This window comes from Perissodus microlepis, chromosome 6 (assembly GCF_051167445.1).
Source record: "Perissodus microlepis isolate ML-2025 ecotype Zambia chromosome 6, ASM5116744v1, whole genome shotgun sequence".
In the NCBI taxonomy this organism is placed as follows: domain Eukaryota; kingdom Metazoa; phylum Chordata; class Actinopteri; order Cichliformes; family Cichlidae; genus Perissodus; species Perissodus microlepis.
The window spans coordinates 31,860,403-31,878,439 of NC_140466.1; the positions used below are offsets into that span (position 1 = coordinate 31,860,403).

The following is an 18,037-nucleotide window of genomic DNA, read 5'->3' on the forward strand; positions in this document are numbered from 1 at the left end:
TATTTCTATTTATATCTAATTGCTTCATATCCTTCATATCCTTTATCTATATCTAAGTATATTAGTTAACCTATTTTTATATCTTTTGTATCTGATTTCTGCATTTTTAGTTCTCTTTCTTAAGTGTAGAGCATTTTTCTTTATACATGCATTTTGCAGACCTTTTGTTATCCATGGACAGTTCATATATTTGTTTCCTACTATATTGCTTTATTGGACAGCTGGTATTGTACACTAATGTAAATATTCTAAGGAATTCATTATACGCACTATTGACATCATGTTCCTGATATACTTCACCCCAGTTCTGTTTCAATAAATCTTTTTTAAATGCATTCATTCTTTCTTCTGTTCTTACTCGCATGTACATTTTTTTTAAACTGTCCATTTTATTGATCTTGTAATTCCTATCATAGATTGTAAAAAAATTGGAAGATGGTCACTTATGTCGTTAATCAGGAGTCCACTTATTTTCAACTTCATTTGTAAAAATGTTGTCTATGAGAGTTGCACAATGTGATGTGATCCTGGTGGGTCTAGTAATTTTAGAGAATAGGTTTATAAAGTACATTGTGTTTATAAATTCGTCAGTGGTTTTATGTTTATTTGGGTTTAGCAAAGCAATATTGAGATCTCCACAAATGAGAACTTTTTTTGTGAGCTATTTCAATAAATGTTTCTTCTATCCAGTCTTTAAATGTCTCAATACTACTACCCGGAGCTCTGTATATACAGCTAATTATTACATTTTTACTTTTCTTTACAAATTTCAACTGTAATGGTTTCCAGTACATTATCAATCACCATCGTCATCTTATCCACCACATTAAATTTCAAGGATTTGTCCACATACAAGGCCACTCCTCCTCCTCCAGTAATTTAGTTGTCAGTGGTCTTTCATGCCAAGTAATTAGCATGACAAAATCAGTAAATATATCTATGTGGTAGTTTAATTTTGCTTGGTCATCTTAATGTTGGGCTCCTCCACTTGCATTAGGATCTTTCATATGAAGAGTTCCAGTAAACAGTTATCAAATATGGGTTGCAGTCAGCAATCAATGTGGTTATTAAGAAATATTAGCATTAATGTTCAGTTCAGTATGTTTAGTATAAAATGTTAACAGGACTGAGACTAGCTTCTTTACCACCTGTTAGAAGATGTAGCCTCAGATCCTCCTCAAATACTAATGTGAAGAAAAAAAGATGAAAGGTGAAAAAGGAAGGATAGATTATTCTGAATACCAAATGGCTGTTTTTCTTAATAGAAACACACTTATTTTTGAGTTCGGATGTGGTTTGACATTTTGTGTGTATTTTTGCAGATTGTAGTCATTTTCTTGCAAAGAAAGAAAGAGAAGAGGTGTTTTTGTTTTGTTTTTTTTGTTTTTGCCCATGTACTGAGTTAGGGGAAGTCCAAAAGTCAGAAGATGAAAGGTGCCTCACGCCTCTGTGAAAATGATGAGAGGGGCTAAAACATCGATATCAGAGGGGCAAAAAAAGAAGAAAAGTCATTATTCAAAGTAATTATACTCCACTTAGAAAGTCTGTATTTTGTACAAATTGTCAAGTTTGTCAGTTTGCCTGACTCATCCAGACCTTTATGTCTTTAAGATATACTTATATTTGACTAAGTGAACAGTTTCATCTGGCCTCATAGATAAATATGGCTGGGCTCTGACATCGTAGTAATGCAGTATTTTTAATAATTCTTATTAAACAGCACTTTGTTTAAGCAAAAACAAAGTGCTGTTGACTGCCGCATTTATTTGTCTGTAAAATTTCAGATCTGTGTCAGAGATTATCCCAAGGTTCCTACCCTGTGTTTTAAGGAGTTATAAAACCCACAGGTAATTCTTCAGCTTCTCAGTTAATAATTAATAGATCTCTGTTTTAGACTCCTTTAACTATAGTGAAATGCAGGCCATCCATTTTTCGACATGAATCCATATGAAATGGTGATTTCCAAAATTCAAAGTGTAAACCTAATGCATTGCAATTAAAAAGGATGTTATGTTGGCAAATAATTTGACCTAGAGGGGGCATGTACAAAGAAAAAAAGACAAGGTAGAACCCTGTGGAACTCCAGCAGTCATAATAGCTGATGTAGAAAAGTATTACCAGTGTTACCTGAAAAAGTCTAAGAGAAAGTTTAATTTAAGCCACTTAACATGAATCTGACTATGACTGGCTATATATAAATCACAACACCTAAATTATAATTTCTTTGACATGTTTTAGCCATCTGCTACAGATTATTGTTACTGCAGTTCGACATTTATAGATCTGGTAGAACAAGTTATTGTTAAAATCAACTGTTTTAAATTGTGAACTAGATTTTAGCCAAAGATCATTTCCAGACTCTGGCCATATGTTTGAGATAAAGTCCGAATACCACATGTGATTATATAATGTGAATGAGAATCTAAACACATAGAGAACCTAAAACTTCAGCACGGTCCATTTAAACTTAACATGTTTGTATGATCACGATAAAAAGAAAAGTTTGCGGGAACTTTTCTAGGTTAGCTTGCACATGGATGCAAAACACTAAATCTGAACAAACATTTAATTTTTCATCCTGTTTTTAATACAGTTTAAATGTCAGTGTGGTTCACATGCAAATGCAGCTACTGCTAATGCATTAATATAGATAACACGCTGTGCTTTTGTGTGTGTTGCGGAGCACGCTCAAAAATGCTACATCCTGGAGGAAATGAGTCTGTACTTAAGTCAAAGAAGAAAAAGAATGAATAAACACAGATAAAACTGAAGGAAAAACCCAGGAGGAAGTGGTTTCCACCAAACTGTATGTTTAAAGGTATACTATTAAATACAACCTTATTAATCAGCTGAATAATTGGATTAGAGGAAAGTAAAACCTTAACGTTAAACATTTAGAAAGGAAGATCAACTTTCAGGAGTTCATGTTCGTCAGAAGAGTTTTGTGTATTCAAGAGCTTGTCTCGACTTCTGGCAGTGACGTTTACAGTGACTTTGCTTTTTTTGTTGTTGTTTGTTTTTGGGGTTTTTTCGGGTGGTTCAGGTGATACGCAAAGACGTCCCATGATGCTCTTTGACAGTATATCAGGTGGAATCAAATCAGCAGTTGAGAGCAGATCAGTCGCAGGTCAACCAGCAGGTAAGTCACTGACTGAAGTCGTTGACTGTTTTCTTAGTCTGTGTAAGTGGAAGCACAGAGGACAAAATGAGGCAGGATTTTCTGTTTTATCACCTGTTTATAGAACTTATTCTTGTTGTATTCGTATTAATGTATTTCTATATGTGTTTGTGTGTGACTGCATGCACAAAAAAAGAGTGAGGAATCAGAATCATCTGTATCTTATCAGCCCCATGATTTTTTACTTTATTCATGTATACTTATCTGTGCAGGAGAATCAAGAAGCAGTCATTACTGAAGTGAGTACAATCCTTCAACTCTTTGAGTGACTAAACTTTGGAAACAAACCATCCCAGCGATCTCTAAGTAAGAAAACTGACTACCTGAAGAATGGAGAGAAACAAGAAAACCCTTTCACTGTTTATTCTGCTGCTACTGCTACTGGTCTGCAAAAGCGAGGAGTGTCCCAGGCTTCCAAAGAGTTAGTCGTCTTCTTTCCCCCCCTCTTGAGTTATATCATATAACAAACTTTAAGATCTGTTTTTTGATATTTACTCATTTTCATCCCATCTCTCCTGTTTTAATTTTCACAGATCTCACTTGCTACACTGACTACAATAGAAACATCACATGTTTGTGGAACAGCAAATACGTGTCTGATGACACTGCATGCACGATACATGCTCAATATAAATCTCGCTACATGTAAAGACCTCAATCACAAAGAGAAATCCTCAACACATAATACTCACAATACATAAATCACACCTGTCATCATGTGCACCAAAAAGAGATTAATACTGTTTTTTCAGTTCTTACAGCGCTTCCTGTCACCTAAAGCCTTTTGATGTCTCCAGACCAGCCCTAAAGAAGTGCTCCCTGATCTTTGAAATTGAATACACTGTGAGTGTGTGGAAAAATCTAATTGTTTTCAAGCCCCAGAGATAAAATCATATGTCCTATATGTCAGTTTGTAGTCTAAGTAGTGATCGATGTTGGATTAATTTTAAAAACTGGTTAGCAAAATTTATCAAGCACATACCACAGTTAACGAAAGAGAGAGGGGTCAATGAGCAGGGATCTTTAAAAATTGTTTTTTGCCAGAATCATTCTCTTTGACTTGCTCTTTGAATGTTCTGTATTTGAAGTGAAGTTTAAGGTAATTATAGCTTTTGTCCTGCTTCTTTTTAATGGCATGAAAGTGAAATTGCAATGAAATCTGAAAGTACAGAAAAATCCTTTTAAGTGAATCTATTATTTCTAATTTTCCACTTCTGATATTTTAATTTCTATTTTACTAGACTTTTGCCTGTTGAACAGTTCAAACTGCACCACTTTAGTCTGATACATGTACTCGTTATCTGTCTAAAAGAAGCTTAATCTCTTCTCTCTTTATAGCTGCTCTCTGTTTATACCAACTCTGTTGTCTGATTGGCTATTTGTGACTCCAATCTTTGACTTTGGCAAACTTCAAATTTGATTTAAACATTTTTTTTTTCCAGTTTCTGTCTTTCCATGTCTTGTCCCTTAATCTGAGCTGTAACCAAATGAAGCAGAGTTTAATCACTTCCTTCATGCCATCCTGTCACAGTGAGTGTAATCTACAGTATAATATATTTGCTCTTTGTGATTTACAATGCGAGCTATTCATGGTGACCTAAAACAACTGTGTGTGTGATCTTGCAGTAAAGGTGAATCCTCCTGCAGAGCCAAAAGTCAACTTCACGTCTGTTTCCTGGTTGTCCCAAGTCCCCAAACATGAAAGGATCAGTTCATACAGAAGTGAAGTGCAGTGGAAGAAGCAGGATCAGTCATGGAGTGTAAGTTTAGTTTTTGTGACACAATGTGAACAAGTTTAAGTGTAAAGTGATCTTAAAAGTGCACGTTTAAATGACAACCCTGTGGCTGTGTGAATCCAAGCAAGATTCATTCTCAACCCCGCACTGCTTTCTGTGTGTCAGGATCCCGCTGTGCGCAAAAAACGTGGCATTCAATGTGGGCAGGAGTGCAAGGCAGAGCTGAAGCCACATTTGCTGATACAAGGCGAGAGGTATGAGGCACGCGTTCGTGTGCGGTCTATTTTTCAGCACCGCAAGGGAGCCTGGGGTGACTGGAGCCCCACTGCATCATGGGAGTCACCAGCAGGAAGAAAGAAAAAAACTTACCATGTGGAATTGGTATAAACTTTCACAGCACACATTGCAACCTGTAACCAGATATTTAAAATCACAGATGTACGGGATGTATATAAAACTTAGGTTTTTGGTAGCACTTAATAATAATGTCACAATGTTAAGAATTATTAATGTTTTAGTAAGGTATTAGCAAGTGTTTAATTCATACTAACAGTGAGTTACTATCAGTGATAGCTGTACATTGTGTAGTAGTAACAGATGTATAAATATATGTGTATTTAAAAATGATATACTGGGGAGGAGTAATTATATATAAAACATGAAGTACACACTGTTAGGTTCATTTTTGAGAGAGAGAAGACAAACATGCTCAAAGTGCGTTGTCTTAAATTTATTAAGCATTTGAAGGCTCAAGTTAAAAAACGGCTGCCGTGTCTCTTTGCTCGCTCAGGAGAGCCAAACGAACAAACAGCAGCACACCCAAATAGTATGGACGTTTATGGTGGGTCACAGAAACAGAATGTTAACATGATTGGTGGAATCAGTTGAGGGTGGCCTTCGGTCTGATACTGGTGCACGTTTCCTTATATGGAGATGACCCTTTCGCAGGCAACACTCCCATTACCGTGGCAACCACCTGTCGTTCTCCAGCCTGGCCTGTAGAATTCAAGAAGGGGGTTGTCTTGTAGCTATCACAACCTCCATCCACATTCCTGTGAAGGGTCTTTGTCTGCCAGCATCAGACTGAATCCAGACCATTCTTCAATACATTGTGTGCAGTAAAGGATAAACAAATGTGTGTTGCTAATCATCAAGTGTTAGCCTTAAAGATAAAAATAAATCCCATCAACACTTATTACCTCAATAATGCTTAAAAGTGTAATTTTATTATAAAGTTCTACCAAGTTTTTTAACTGTGACATGATGATTTTTTTTTTTTTTTGCGAGGAGGGTTTGTTCTCCACCACAGTACATTGATATTAAAAGAATCAAAAGAATAAAAGAATAAACTTTTATAGTCACACAACACATGTTTCTTATTAAGTGAAGACAAAACAGAAGAAAGACCTCCAAACAAACAGTAACTGAATGATGCTGCAGTAAAGGAATGGGGCAGTCTTATGCAAAAGATTTGAATGCAGACATTAATAATAAAATCACTGAAGCGAGAGAGAAAGAAAAGGAGACGTTAATGTTGCTGCTCAAAGGCAGCAGTAACAGTGAGCCAGTGCAGGTGATTTCAGACTATGAAAAAACTGAGAGGCTCGACAATGATCGATTTAGGCTCCAGAGTCTAGATTCAGGTATGTGCAGAAGTCAGTGAAGAGAGCATGGAGGCAGATAGCATCAATATGACTAATAGCCATGATGAGGAACCTGAGGCTGAGGAGGAGAAGGAGGGAGGGAATAAACAAAAGGCAGATTTTCAGAGGCTGTTTGGAAGCAGCGGAGGTGTGTTTGGCAAGTTTATTCCGGTTTGTTCTGATTATGAGCGAGTGGAGAAACAGCAGGCTGACAGCCCGGAGCTTCCCAGCTTGGATTCAGGTGTTAGCAGTGGGGGAGAAGAGCAGCTGAGTCAGGATGAGGGCATGGAGGATGTTGATAAGTCCACTGAATCTACACGCTTCCTGTTTCCACCTCATCCTTCCAGTGCTTTACCATGCTCCCTGCTCTCTTTTCCACAACTACCTCTGAACTTGCCTGGGCCACGACTGAGTCCAGCGTTGCAGCTCCAGCCAGGTCACATGACGCAGGGGTTTGCTCTGATGTCAACAGGCAGGTCGGTGGAGCCCTCTGGTGATGGATATATGCCAGTGAAACAGGAGGGCTGAGAACAGACAGCAGGCTCAACTAGCAGGACAAAATAGCATGTAGCACTTGGAGGAGTCATCACAGTCTGTCAGTTCTCGGGAAAATGTAACATCACGTAAACATAGAACAGAATAGCTCTTTATTGTCATTGTTACAAAAACAATGAAAGGCAGCTTGCATTTCTCCATGTGTGTGAAGTACACAACAGCGTAAGTATTTACACAATAACACAGAAAAAGAAAGCTGCTAAGCTGTGGAGAGCGCCGGGCCGCTGCGTCTGCTCGCGCTGCCATCTTGAAGTAAAAAAAAGAAAAAAAAAAGAAGCATGTTTCCGCCCGGTTTCGAACCGGGGACCTTTCGCGTGTTAGGCGAACGTGATAACCACTACACTACGGAAACTGCGTAAGCGTCCGCTCAGTTTTCACAATATGTGAAAACTTTTCATGAATGCAGTTCCTTTGATATATTTTCTGTCAATATTTATGCTTGATTAGAAACTCATAGGCAAAAAAATAACGTGACTCTTTCTATAATGTAAAGGCTGCCCTCTCTGCCATCCCACTAGCTGACCTAACTGACACAAGTAAACTGTGGTAAGATTCCCTACATGCACTAAAGTTCTTGGCCACATACATATTGAGTTGCTTGGCTATAGAAATCCATACCGTGAAGCTCCAACGCACATTTTTTAAACTTATGTCATTGGCAGAGGAAGTTTGGAGCTGTGCAGAGCCTTGGTGACTTTTACTGCACCCCTATCCATTTATTATGAAAAAACAGCACAACTGATTTAGCTTTTTTTTTTTTTTGTATAATACAAAATGATTTGTATGATTTAGATTTATACTTAAGTGGCAGCTATTTACTGGCTTTAGAAAGTTATTTTAAATGATGTCATGTAATGAATAACACAAGCTATTTTCCATGAAAACTAAAAGTGGTGAAATTCTCAAAAAATGAGCGAGAAGTGTATGTCATTTTACATATTTTGTTGTTCTGTGTGTGTGTTTGATGTGTATCCGAAAAACTCACTGCAACACAGTTTTGAAAACACTGAAAAGACCTCAAAACATTTTTTTTACTTTCTATGTAAACAAAAATTCCCACTCAGGCTTTTCAGTGCGAATTTTTTTGTATAGAAAATACCTGCGCCAGTCACTCATTTGTCCTTGTCGACAGTGGTGAAGATCACCTTACCACTACATCAGGTGAGTTTTTCACTGTGCACAGTGACACAAAACTCATTTAACGACACAACTGATTTAAAAAGATGCATTTTGATCATGAAGTTTATCGTAATCCTTAAAATATGCAGGGCGTCACATTAACCCAGTTGCTTATGTCCAGCGTAGCTCTGTTTTTATAAATGTTATTCAAAACGTGGCCAGTTTAATGTCTTAAACTAAAATCACAATAAAACTTCAATTAACTAAAGAGGTCCCCGTGATGCAGCAAACTAATCATTATAAAAGGATACGAGAAACCTTGTATCTTTTAATAATGCGGCCATAAACATTGCTAGGATCTTAAAACACTGGGGCTAAATAAAGACCTGAAATCTTTTGAATTTCACTCAATAACAGCACCAACTTAATATTATTTACTATATTTTATAATAAAATTGATATAAAATGTCAAACATTATACATTACCTAAAGGTTGAAGTCACAGAAAGATACTGAAATAAACAATCAATGCAATTTGAGTTCTCCTTGTTTGTTATATATATTTGATTTGTTGTAAGCAGTTGGAATAAAACCTAAAGAAAAAAATAGCAAAAATATGAATGAATCTCTGGTCTTACAGCTTGTGCTTTTATTGTGCCTTAATGTCTCCTTTTAAACTGTCCTCTTGTTCGTCTTTTGGATGCTCACCTCTTCTTCACCTTTCCTTTCACCAAACTGCTGCACTCTCGTTCTCTGCTCTCGCCTCCTGTTCTGATTAGAATGCAGTCAACATGTTTCCCTCCAAATCTATAATGTTTGGTTTTTTAACATCTTATTTATCGACTTATTTTATACACTGTATCAATCAATTATCAAACAAATATCAGAATGTAGAAAAGCAAATAAGCAATTTCATGCCATAAGAGCTAAATGGTTACCAGTCAGCATTCACGATTCCACCATTCAGGAATGGTGGCTAAGCTGTCGTCCATGTTGGACAACATCTCCCACCCCCTGCAGGAGACTCTGACAGCACTGAGCAGCTCCTTCAGTGGCAGCTGCGGCACCCACGATGTGGGCCAGAGAGATTTCGCAGGTCTTTCCTTCAAACTGCTGTCCGACTCTACAACACAGTCACTGCAGATGACCACACATGTGCAGACAGACAGTCTCCCTGTTGTGCAATATTACCAAGTGCTATTTTTCCTACTATAACAAAGCATGTTATTCTATTTTGTATTTTACTTTATTCTATTGTATATAGTATTGTATTTTTGTTGTATAGTATCATCCTATTCTATTGTGTTTTTCTTTTACTGCTCTTAAACTTGTACTTTCTGTTGTGACCAAAAAATGTACCACATGTGGAACTAATAAAGGTTTATCTTATCTTATTCTGCACTTTCCACCTGATTACATCTGTCTTCAAAGTCATGTCACTCTTTTGTTAATTTATGTTTACTTTTAAATGTGCAATTAAAATAACTTTAGTGACATAGTGCACACATTATTTCCTATAGACTGCTGGATTATCTTTGTTTATTTATTTATTTATTTTAAGTTAGTATTATTAAAAGGTGCAGTCAAGCATTTTTTAGGTTATTTGATAGAAAAAAAGGATCATGTGCTCATAAACATACATAGAACAGTGGATAACAACGACACATTGTTAAACACGGCATTGGTCACTGTTTAATTTCTCATTCTTTAAGCATTACTCGTCCTTAGTTTGTAATTTATAAATACAGATATACATGCTTAGAAAGAACCACTTCTGAACCTGATCTCCTTACTCCAAGGAGCTTTTCTGAGTCGTCATTGTTCCAGGAGGAGGGCATTCATACTTTAATTTCACCTGAGTTCACCTGTGGGAGAAAACAGCACCGAACATCCTGAATATTTCTTTTAATTCAGAAGTACTTGGGAACTAATCTTGAGTGATTACTGACTAAACGGACTAAAGATAATGAACCAGAGAAATTCTAAACTCTTAAACAACTCAGGGATATCTGAATTTGTGTCTGGACCTTCAGACTCAAGATATAAAGGATCATACCTGCTTTACCTCCAGTGTTGTGCCAAAAAGAGAGTGTCTGCCAAAAACTGATTTCCAATGATTCCATGTGTTTTTCTGTGTAATGTCTTTACTTGTATTGGTAAATAGAATATAGTGAACATGATTTTCAAAGGGTTTATATATACAATTTAGAAATTACCTGTTTTTTCCAAGTATCTTTATGGCAGACATTACTTTTTGGCACAACACTGGCTAACCAACAACAGCTAGTTACAAGCTAATATTATGGTTGAATATTATGCGACCTACCCTTAGGCTCCAGTATTCTAAAACTCACACTTCCCCTCTGATAAACAATATGATTATGTAACCAATACACCAGCTTACCAAAGAATAACTGAAACAATATCTATAACAACAGAGGATAATTAATTCAGGGTCTGAAAGCAGTTTACCACCTGAGTCCAATATCACATACAAAATTCTGGACTGGAGCACGTACGTCCATAAGAACTTGAAAGGTGCTCCTTGAGATGTTCAAAGCTTGGGATATTAAGGTTGCCAGGGACTGGCAGATGCAAGTGGACTTGGATCAGAGGCGGGGAGGTGTGGGAAGCCTGATCGGGCGCCCCCCTTCAGTCCCTTTGATGAAGTGAGGCTCCGTAAATGCTAAAGAGGTGAGTAGTATTTCTCGGTTACAGTGAATAGATAGGAGAAAATAAACTGCAGAAGACTAAAGAGAAGAAAGAATAAGAGAAATAACAATTTAACATAAACCAGTGACACACTCCGGGGCCTGATCAACCCTGGCAGGGCCTCCTTGGATGAGGGTGTCTAATGATAATGGCCGAAACACCCGATGAATCCAAGGTCCACTACTGACGATGTGTCCCAAATCTTAATACGACAACCTAGATCAGATCTCTAATCTCCCCAAAAAATGGCAGGTTAGCCTGGGTAAAAGACCGAAAGTTGAGGCACACAACGATGTGTGCTGCTGGGAACGTTTCTGGGCTGCTTCTCCTCAATGTTCTGTAACAACCTACTGAAGCTTTCAGGTGTATTTATAATAAGACTAAATTTCACACTGGTGAACTCGATTATCTAGTTAGGTGACTTCTAAAGGCAACTGATATCACTGGATTCCTGCTCTTGTTTCCATTCTCTGCCATATTCAGCTAAAACCACATCACCTTGTGTTTATAGCTGTAAAATAAAAAGTCCATAATGACATATGATTTTGATTTCATTTATACTTTTGTAGCAGCTGTTTCAAGGCCATACAAGTGAAGGCATTTACTGACTACATTAAGTTGTTTTAGATGATGTCATGTTAACTACTTTAACACGACAAAGTGATTAAATGCTTGTTTTTTAAATATATTTTGTTTGGATTAAAACAAACAAGCAATAAGAACTATAGTTTTTCGACACAAATATAGGGAATATAGGAAATTAATAAAACAAAAAATCTAGAACTCTGTATGTCTCTGTGCAGGATAGGGTGAGCCTTTGCAGTGGCATTTAATAGAAAGTTACTGTGCCAGTCGCTCACTTATCTTTGCTGCTACTGCCATCTACTGGTCAATAGTTGCTGAATTTCACTGTACACAAAGACACAAAAGTCTTTTAACAATAACAAAAAACTATTAACTAACAATAAATAAATAAATAATTAGAATTAAATATCAGTATTTTCTTTAACTAAATACGCCCAGATTAATAACTGTGTCAGTATAAAAAAAAACCCTTTGGTGTTAAAAACCTGTTGGTATCTACCAAAGTGGAGCTATGCCAGCTTTGTGATCAAAAGGTGTGGACATGGAGCATTGTGATACAAGACACACACAAATATGCTCCTTGTACTGGTTGTTACAGGCAGCCCGACTGGTTTTCATAGTGAGTGACTTTCAGCCACAACTTACAGACACAGAGTGATGTTTTTTTAACTTGCAGTGACAGATTGTCATGAATAGCTGAGTGAAACAGGGAGGAATGGACCCAAGCACAGACTCAAAGAGACAAACTGAACTCAAAAGGCAGTTTGGCAACAGAGAAACCAAACAGCAGGGAATGAGGGAGAAACAACAACAGACAAAGGGAAACAGAGGGTTAGAATACACAAGGAATGATGAGGGAACGGGAAACACAGCTGAGACAAATTAGACACAACAAGAAACACTGAGCATGGAATGCAAGACTGTCCAAATAAAACAGGAAACTGTGAGACGTGGACCGAGACACGAGCTTGACACAGGAGTGGAGGAAAGGTAGACGAGAGAGGGAGCGAGAGGACACGAGAGAGAGGAGAAGAGAGGGGCCGAGGACACAGAAAAGGGAAACAAGACACACCTGCACATGAACATGAAAACACAGAGAGCGACACATGACAGAGACACAAGGGGAACCTAATGGCCAAGGAACAAAACAGCGAATACAAGAACTCGAAACATAGAATAAACTCAAGACTACTAAATGAACCTAAACTACACCATAATACATAATAGACACCAAAACACAAGAAACTCAAAACACTGGGTCAAATGACCGAGAACCATGACACAGATCGGTTACCAACATACTGAAATGTCATCAAAATGAATGTAATTAATAAATCTCAGAAAGATCTAAAAAGTCTGTCAGATCAATGCCTGAATGTCACAATATGGTTTACTGACATTAACAGTTCCTTCATTAATATACGTATGCATCATGGATCTGACACTAAATAATGTTTAATTTTCTTCCTTTGTACATCCCCAAACTGTTATTCTTACATTTGTATAGTAAAAATAGAAAGATCCTGCCTCAGAGTTATATTGAAAAGCTTGTTTGTGCATGTTTAAATTACTTCTATTGTAATTTATTATAATCAGGTTTTCCTAAAAACGACTTCAGTTGATTTAATCACTAAAAATGATCAATCACAAGTTCTAAACCCTTTCTAACTTCATCAGCACACATACATCAGCACACATACATCAGCACACATACATCAGCACACATACATCAGCATACATACACCAGCATACATACATCATATCCTGTCACTTTTCAATCAGTTGGACACGTCTGTTCATTCACGCTTTCCGTGTCTGGGAACAGCAGTACTGAGTAAAATTGCATTTTTGGGGACGAGTTGCATTAAGCTTGTTTTGAATACTTAGCAAACATTCAGCAGCACAGCAGTAGTTGTTAACAATGCCTTCCATGTTTAGTGAGACACTAACTCCCACAATACTTTGCTAGTTTTATTTATGTAGTATCAGGTGCAGCTGTAGTTCCCAGCCATGGTATAACCTACTTCAGCGATGTCAAACTCAATTTAGGGCCATGCACAGTTCACTTTGATCTAGTAGGCTAAACCAGTGAAAGTGCCCTTTCTTTTGGTGTAAAGATGTTTAAATACACATTTAACCCCAATGAAAATGAGATAAAGAAGTGCAATTTTGGGTCATATGAGCTCTGGTTAGTTAGTTAGTTCAGTTTTCTGCCAAAGCTGGGTCTCTTTGTCAGTGTGAAGCCAAGCGTACTTAAATGTTTTAGCATAAACCGAGCAGATGTTCACCAAACGTCTGGCCCGTGAACTGTGGTGAGAACACGGACTCAACCATACTGTGCTGAAGTTTGTAGTTAAAAGAGCTCTCATCCTGTATAAACCACTAATATTGAGACAGAAAGTAAATGGAGAAGTCCTCCAACATTTCTGCAGGATCGTATGCCCCGTTTCCCCTTAGTTTTTTTTTTCTCTGATTAGAATACATAAAGTGTGTCCATGTGATTCTATTAGAAAACTGTGTTTTCATTCTGCAAGTTAATCGATATTTGATAAACTTCTTCTGCTTTTGTTCTTAACTGCCATGGTTGATTTCCTTTTGCAAATGTCCATACTCAGGAGAGACTGAGAAGGTGAGAGGTGATGGGACCCTGGGGATACACCAGGACTGATTCAACAGTGTGTGAGGAAGAGGGGGAGAAAGGGGAGCCAGCAGCTGCTAAGAGATGCAGAGGAGAACAAGGGGAGAATAGACAGCTGTTCTCTGTAGTTGAGGAACTGGTGAAAACATTTAAAACAGTTTCTAAAAATTTGCTTCCTGTATTTGCAGAAGTATCTCCAACCCAAACTATAACAGCTGCATACAGGGAACCACTCACTGATGTTTATGCTGCAGGACAGGATTTGACAGAGAAAGAAGGAAAAATAAAGTGAACCACGGACAAGTTTGATAATTCTTTGATTTATCCAGAATATATTTAGTTAAACTGTTGTTTTCATCAAAGTGGGATTGTGCTGGTTTCAGTGGGAAAAGTATGAAGTTTATTTAAATAAAAAGTTCAAAGACCTGTGAAAGGTTGTAAATTAATAAAGTTTGTCAGTATTTTATAAGGATGTCATGTTTCTGTATCACATCTGTCCTCTTTGAGCCTCTTACCCAAACATCAGTCTGTTTGGTGCTCCGATATCTTCAACATCTTACGTAAATTGTACTGCAGTTTTCTCATCCAATAAAAGAATATTTACTTCATCAGTTTGTCTTCAGTTTTATGTGAAACATACAAGGATCAAATCTTTTTAGTTTATTTTAGGGATATGGGATATTGTCCTTAAATATAACTAAAGCTTTCAGACAGTGTGTATGACTATTTCTCTGTCAGACAGTCACACAGGTATAAATGATACAAAACAGAAATGTATACCTTGAATTTGAACTGAAATACAATATTTGAGACAACTGCATTTTTTGTATATATAGTAAAATCTCAATAATGTAAATCCTATTACATTTGTAACATCACAATGAAATGAGACTCGTTTCAAGAGCTACACTAGTTTACTAGCTAAACTTAGCATAATTGTTGGCTAAAGGGACTCAGTGCATGGTTGTGGTGTTCTCCCAGATGCATCAAACAATACAATTTTCTCTGTTTAAAGTCAAACAAATGATATAAAATAAAGCTCTATTTCCATCGAACATGTCAAACATGAGCTGTCCACCACAGCTGTAGCTGCTTATGGCGCGGTTGCTAGGTAACAGAAACTTTCAGTAGCAATGAGTAATAAACCCTATACTATACAGAGGTAAGAGATCACAATCTTCATATCAGAACTTATATTTAAGTTTCAAAAGTTAAAAAAAACAAAACAAAAACAAAGAGATGAGATGTTTAAACTGTTTAAGAACTAGTTTTGAAATCATAATACTTTCACTTCACTGCTTTCACAGTCATAGTAACCATGAAACAATTTTAACAAATAAAGAGTTTCGCTTTAACAAGTCTACAAGGTGCCGTTGGTGGCTGACGTGTTAAGTAACTTGATAAAGAGTACAAAGGGAATTGAAAAAAATCACATACTCATAGTGGCTGTTGTGGTGTTTCACAGTTCTTCATATGAAGTCTCAAAATATGTGACCAATCATATCACTAAGTTACTGTCATCAGAAAAAAAAACCACAGTTCGTAGCTTCTTCTGTTCTTTTCTTTGAACTCTCTTTCATAAGTCACACTAGACGTACAAAAGTGTTATATAGGACAAAGGTAAAGCTTGAATTATCTTACAGACATTGAAATGACAGAACACTGAACACACCCGGACTGGTAGGTTCTTAATGTCACTTTATGTTTTTTTAAATTATATTTTAGTTTAATAGGCAGGCAAAACAGACAGGCTAAGAGCAAAGTGCTCTGTTAGGTTGGAGGTCTTTAACATAAGACCGTGTATGTGAGGAGAGGAATTTTAAATTATATTCTGGATTTAACAGGGAGGCAATGAAAAGAACCAATATTGGAGAAATATGCTCTCTTCTTTTTGGTAGTGCCAGAGCCAGTAAATCGGCCAATGTGACGTGGCGACCCAGTCCTGACAGCAAAGAACGGCAACAGTAGGAGACAAAGCGTGTGATTGGCAACAGGGCAGAGGTATACCTCTGCCTGCATTTGTGAGTAGGGTTTCTGCGAGCTGGGCTGGGATGTGATGGCCCCAGTGAAGGGACAAGAAGAGGATAGGAGGCTCAACCGGCCGGTCAGCTGCCGGCTCAGCTGCCGGCCCAGCAGCCAGCCCTGCAGCCTGCCCAGTTGCTTCTGATGCTGGGCCAAATGATGCAGGATTGGCGGCGATGTCCGCATGGCAGGCGGCGGCCCAGGGCGAGCAGCTGGCTGTTCTGTGGAAACAAGCAAACAAGCAGCACCAGCACGTCCTGCCCTGCTGTCAGTGATGCTCAACTGGATGGCGGAGGGAGAGGATCCGCTGGTTTTCAGGCCACGGTGCTGGCATGTCGCTGGCCAGAGGAGGAGAGGGCGACACAGCTTTTGCCACTGACAGGGGTTTTGAGCCTGCCACCAGCGTCTCGGGGGGTGTTCGAGGTCATCTGCTGGGTGGTGTTGTGGATCGCATGGGCCTCTCCCCGGAGGATGTCAGTCAGATGGCAGGGAGAGAATGGCTGTTTGCGTGGGCCAGGCAGCTGGAAAGCAGCTGGCTACCTCCGGGAGCCGTCACTGGAGGAGGCACGTATGCTGAACCTCGTGTTCCTCGAGCAGTTTGTGAAGGGGCTGCCCGAGGCCACTGCCCGCTGGGTCCGCTACCATTGGCCTGCCGACCTCACCGCAGCCATGACGTTGGCGGAGGATCACCTGGCCGTCGGACCAGAGGCTGCACGGTGGAGCGTCCAGCCCATGGAACACCAGTTACAGGCCCCGGCAGCTCAGAAAAGAGGCGGGGGCCCCGTAAAGAGTACTGACATGGAGTCCCACAAACCTCCTTCGCACCGCTGCTTCGGGCCAGGGGCCCAGAAGGCATGGCCGGGGCTCCAGCACCCACCCCCGGTTCGGGAGGGACGTACCACATTTCGGTAAGGTGTCAAGAGGGTATACGCCACGCATTGGTGGACATGGACTGCACACCGAGCCTGGTCCACCAAAGCTTTGTTCCGCCCGGGGCGTTGTTTGAGTGGGTGGAGGTAAGATGTGTGCATGGGGACATGGGAAGGTGCCCCACGCCTCCACGGGATTTTCTCACTTTGAGTTACTGTACGGCAGACAGCCTGATTAAAAAAAACTGGGAGGAAGGGTCGAGTCCTGCGAAAAATGAGATTCAGTACGTGCTGGACCTGAGAGCAAAACTGCACGGGTTGGGGAGGCTTTCATGGGATAATTTGCTCCAGGCCTAGCAGCGTCAACAGAGCCTGTTCAACAGAGGGGCTAAACTCAGGTTTGAGCCTGGTCAAGGAGAGACATGAGTTTGGGTGGGAGTTGCCAGAGTCCATCATTCCCACCTCCTTCCATTGTGATAACCATCTTACATCCCACACAAGTGCAGAGAGCGGATGTTGCTGCTTTACAACAGAGCTTTACAGGCGCGTTCTCCCCCCTGCCCAGCCAAACGTCTCTCATTGAGCATCGTATTGAAATGCATCCTGGCATGACGGTGCGTTCATGGCCTTAAAGGCTTCCTGAACATAAAAGACAAATTGTTCAGAAGGACATGGCCGACATGCTGAAAATGGGAGTAATAGAAGAGTTGCACAGTGCCTGGTGTAGTCCCATAGTTCTCGTGGTGAAGAAAGATGGTTCTATGCGGTTCTGTGTCGACTATCACAAGGTGAATGAGGTGTCACAGTTTGATGGGTACCCAATGACCCAGGTTGATGAGCACCTAGACCAGTTGGGCACTGCTCACTTTTTCACAGCACTGCATTTAACCTACTGACAGATTCCCTTGTCTGCAGAGTCCTGGGAAAAATGGCCTTCTCCACTCTGTATGGTTTGTACCAATTTGTCATGTTTCCGTTTG

At 39.2% G+C, this 18,037-nt stretch overlaps 1 non-coding gene and 1 pseudogene across 2 annotated transcripts; one reads left to right on the forward strand and one right to left on the reverse strand.

Annotated features, from left to right (window-relative positions):
• The first annotated feature begins 3,283 nt into the window (after positions 1–3,283).
• LOC146386007 (uncharacterized) lies at positions 3,284–8,458 on the forward strand (annotated as a pseudogene). Its single transcript, XR_014800422.1, has 8 exons — positions 3,284–3,599; positions 3,712–3,823; positions 3,931–4,021; positions 4,621–4,708; positions 4,805–4,938; positions 5,080–5,295; positions 5,799–5,938; positions 6,355–8,458. The product of XR_014800422.1 is annotated as an uncharacterized LOC146386007 (transcript).
• Positions 7,392–7,464, reverse strand: trnav-aac (transfer RNA valine (anticodon AAC)). Its single transcript has one exon. It is a non-coding gene; the product is annotated as a tRNA-Val (tRNA).
• Positions 8,459–18,037: the final 9,579 nt, after the last annotated feature.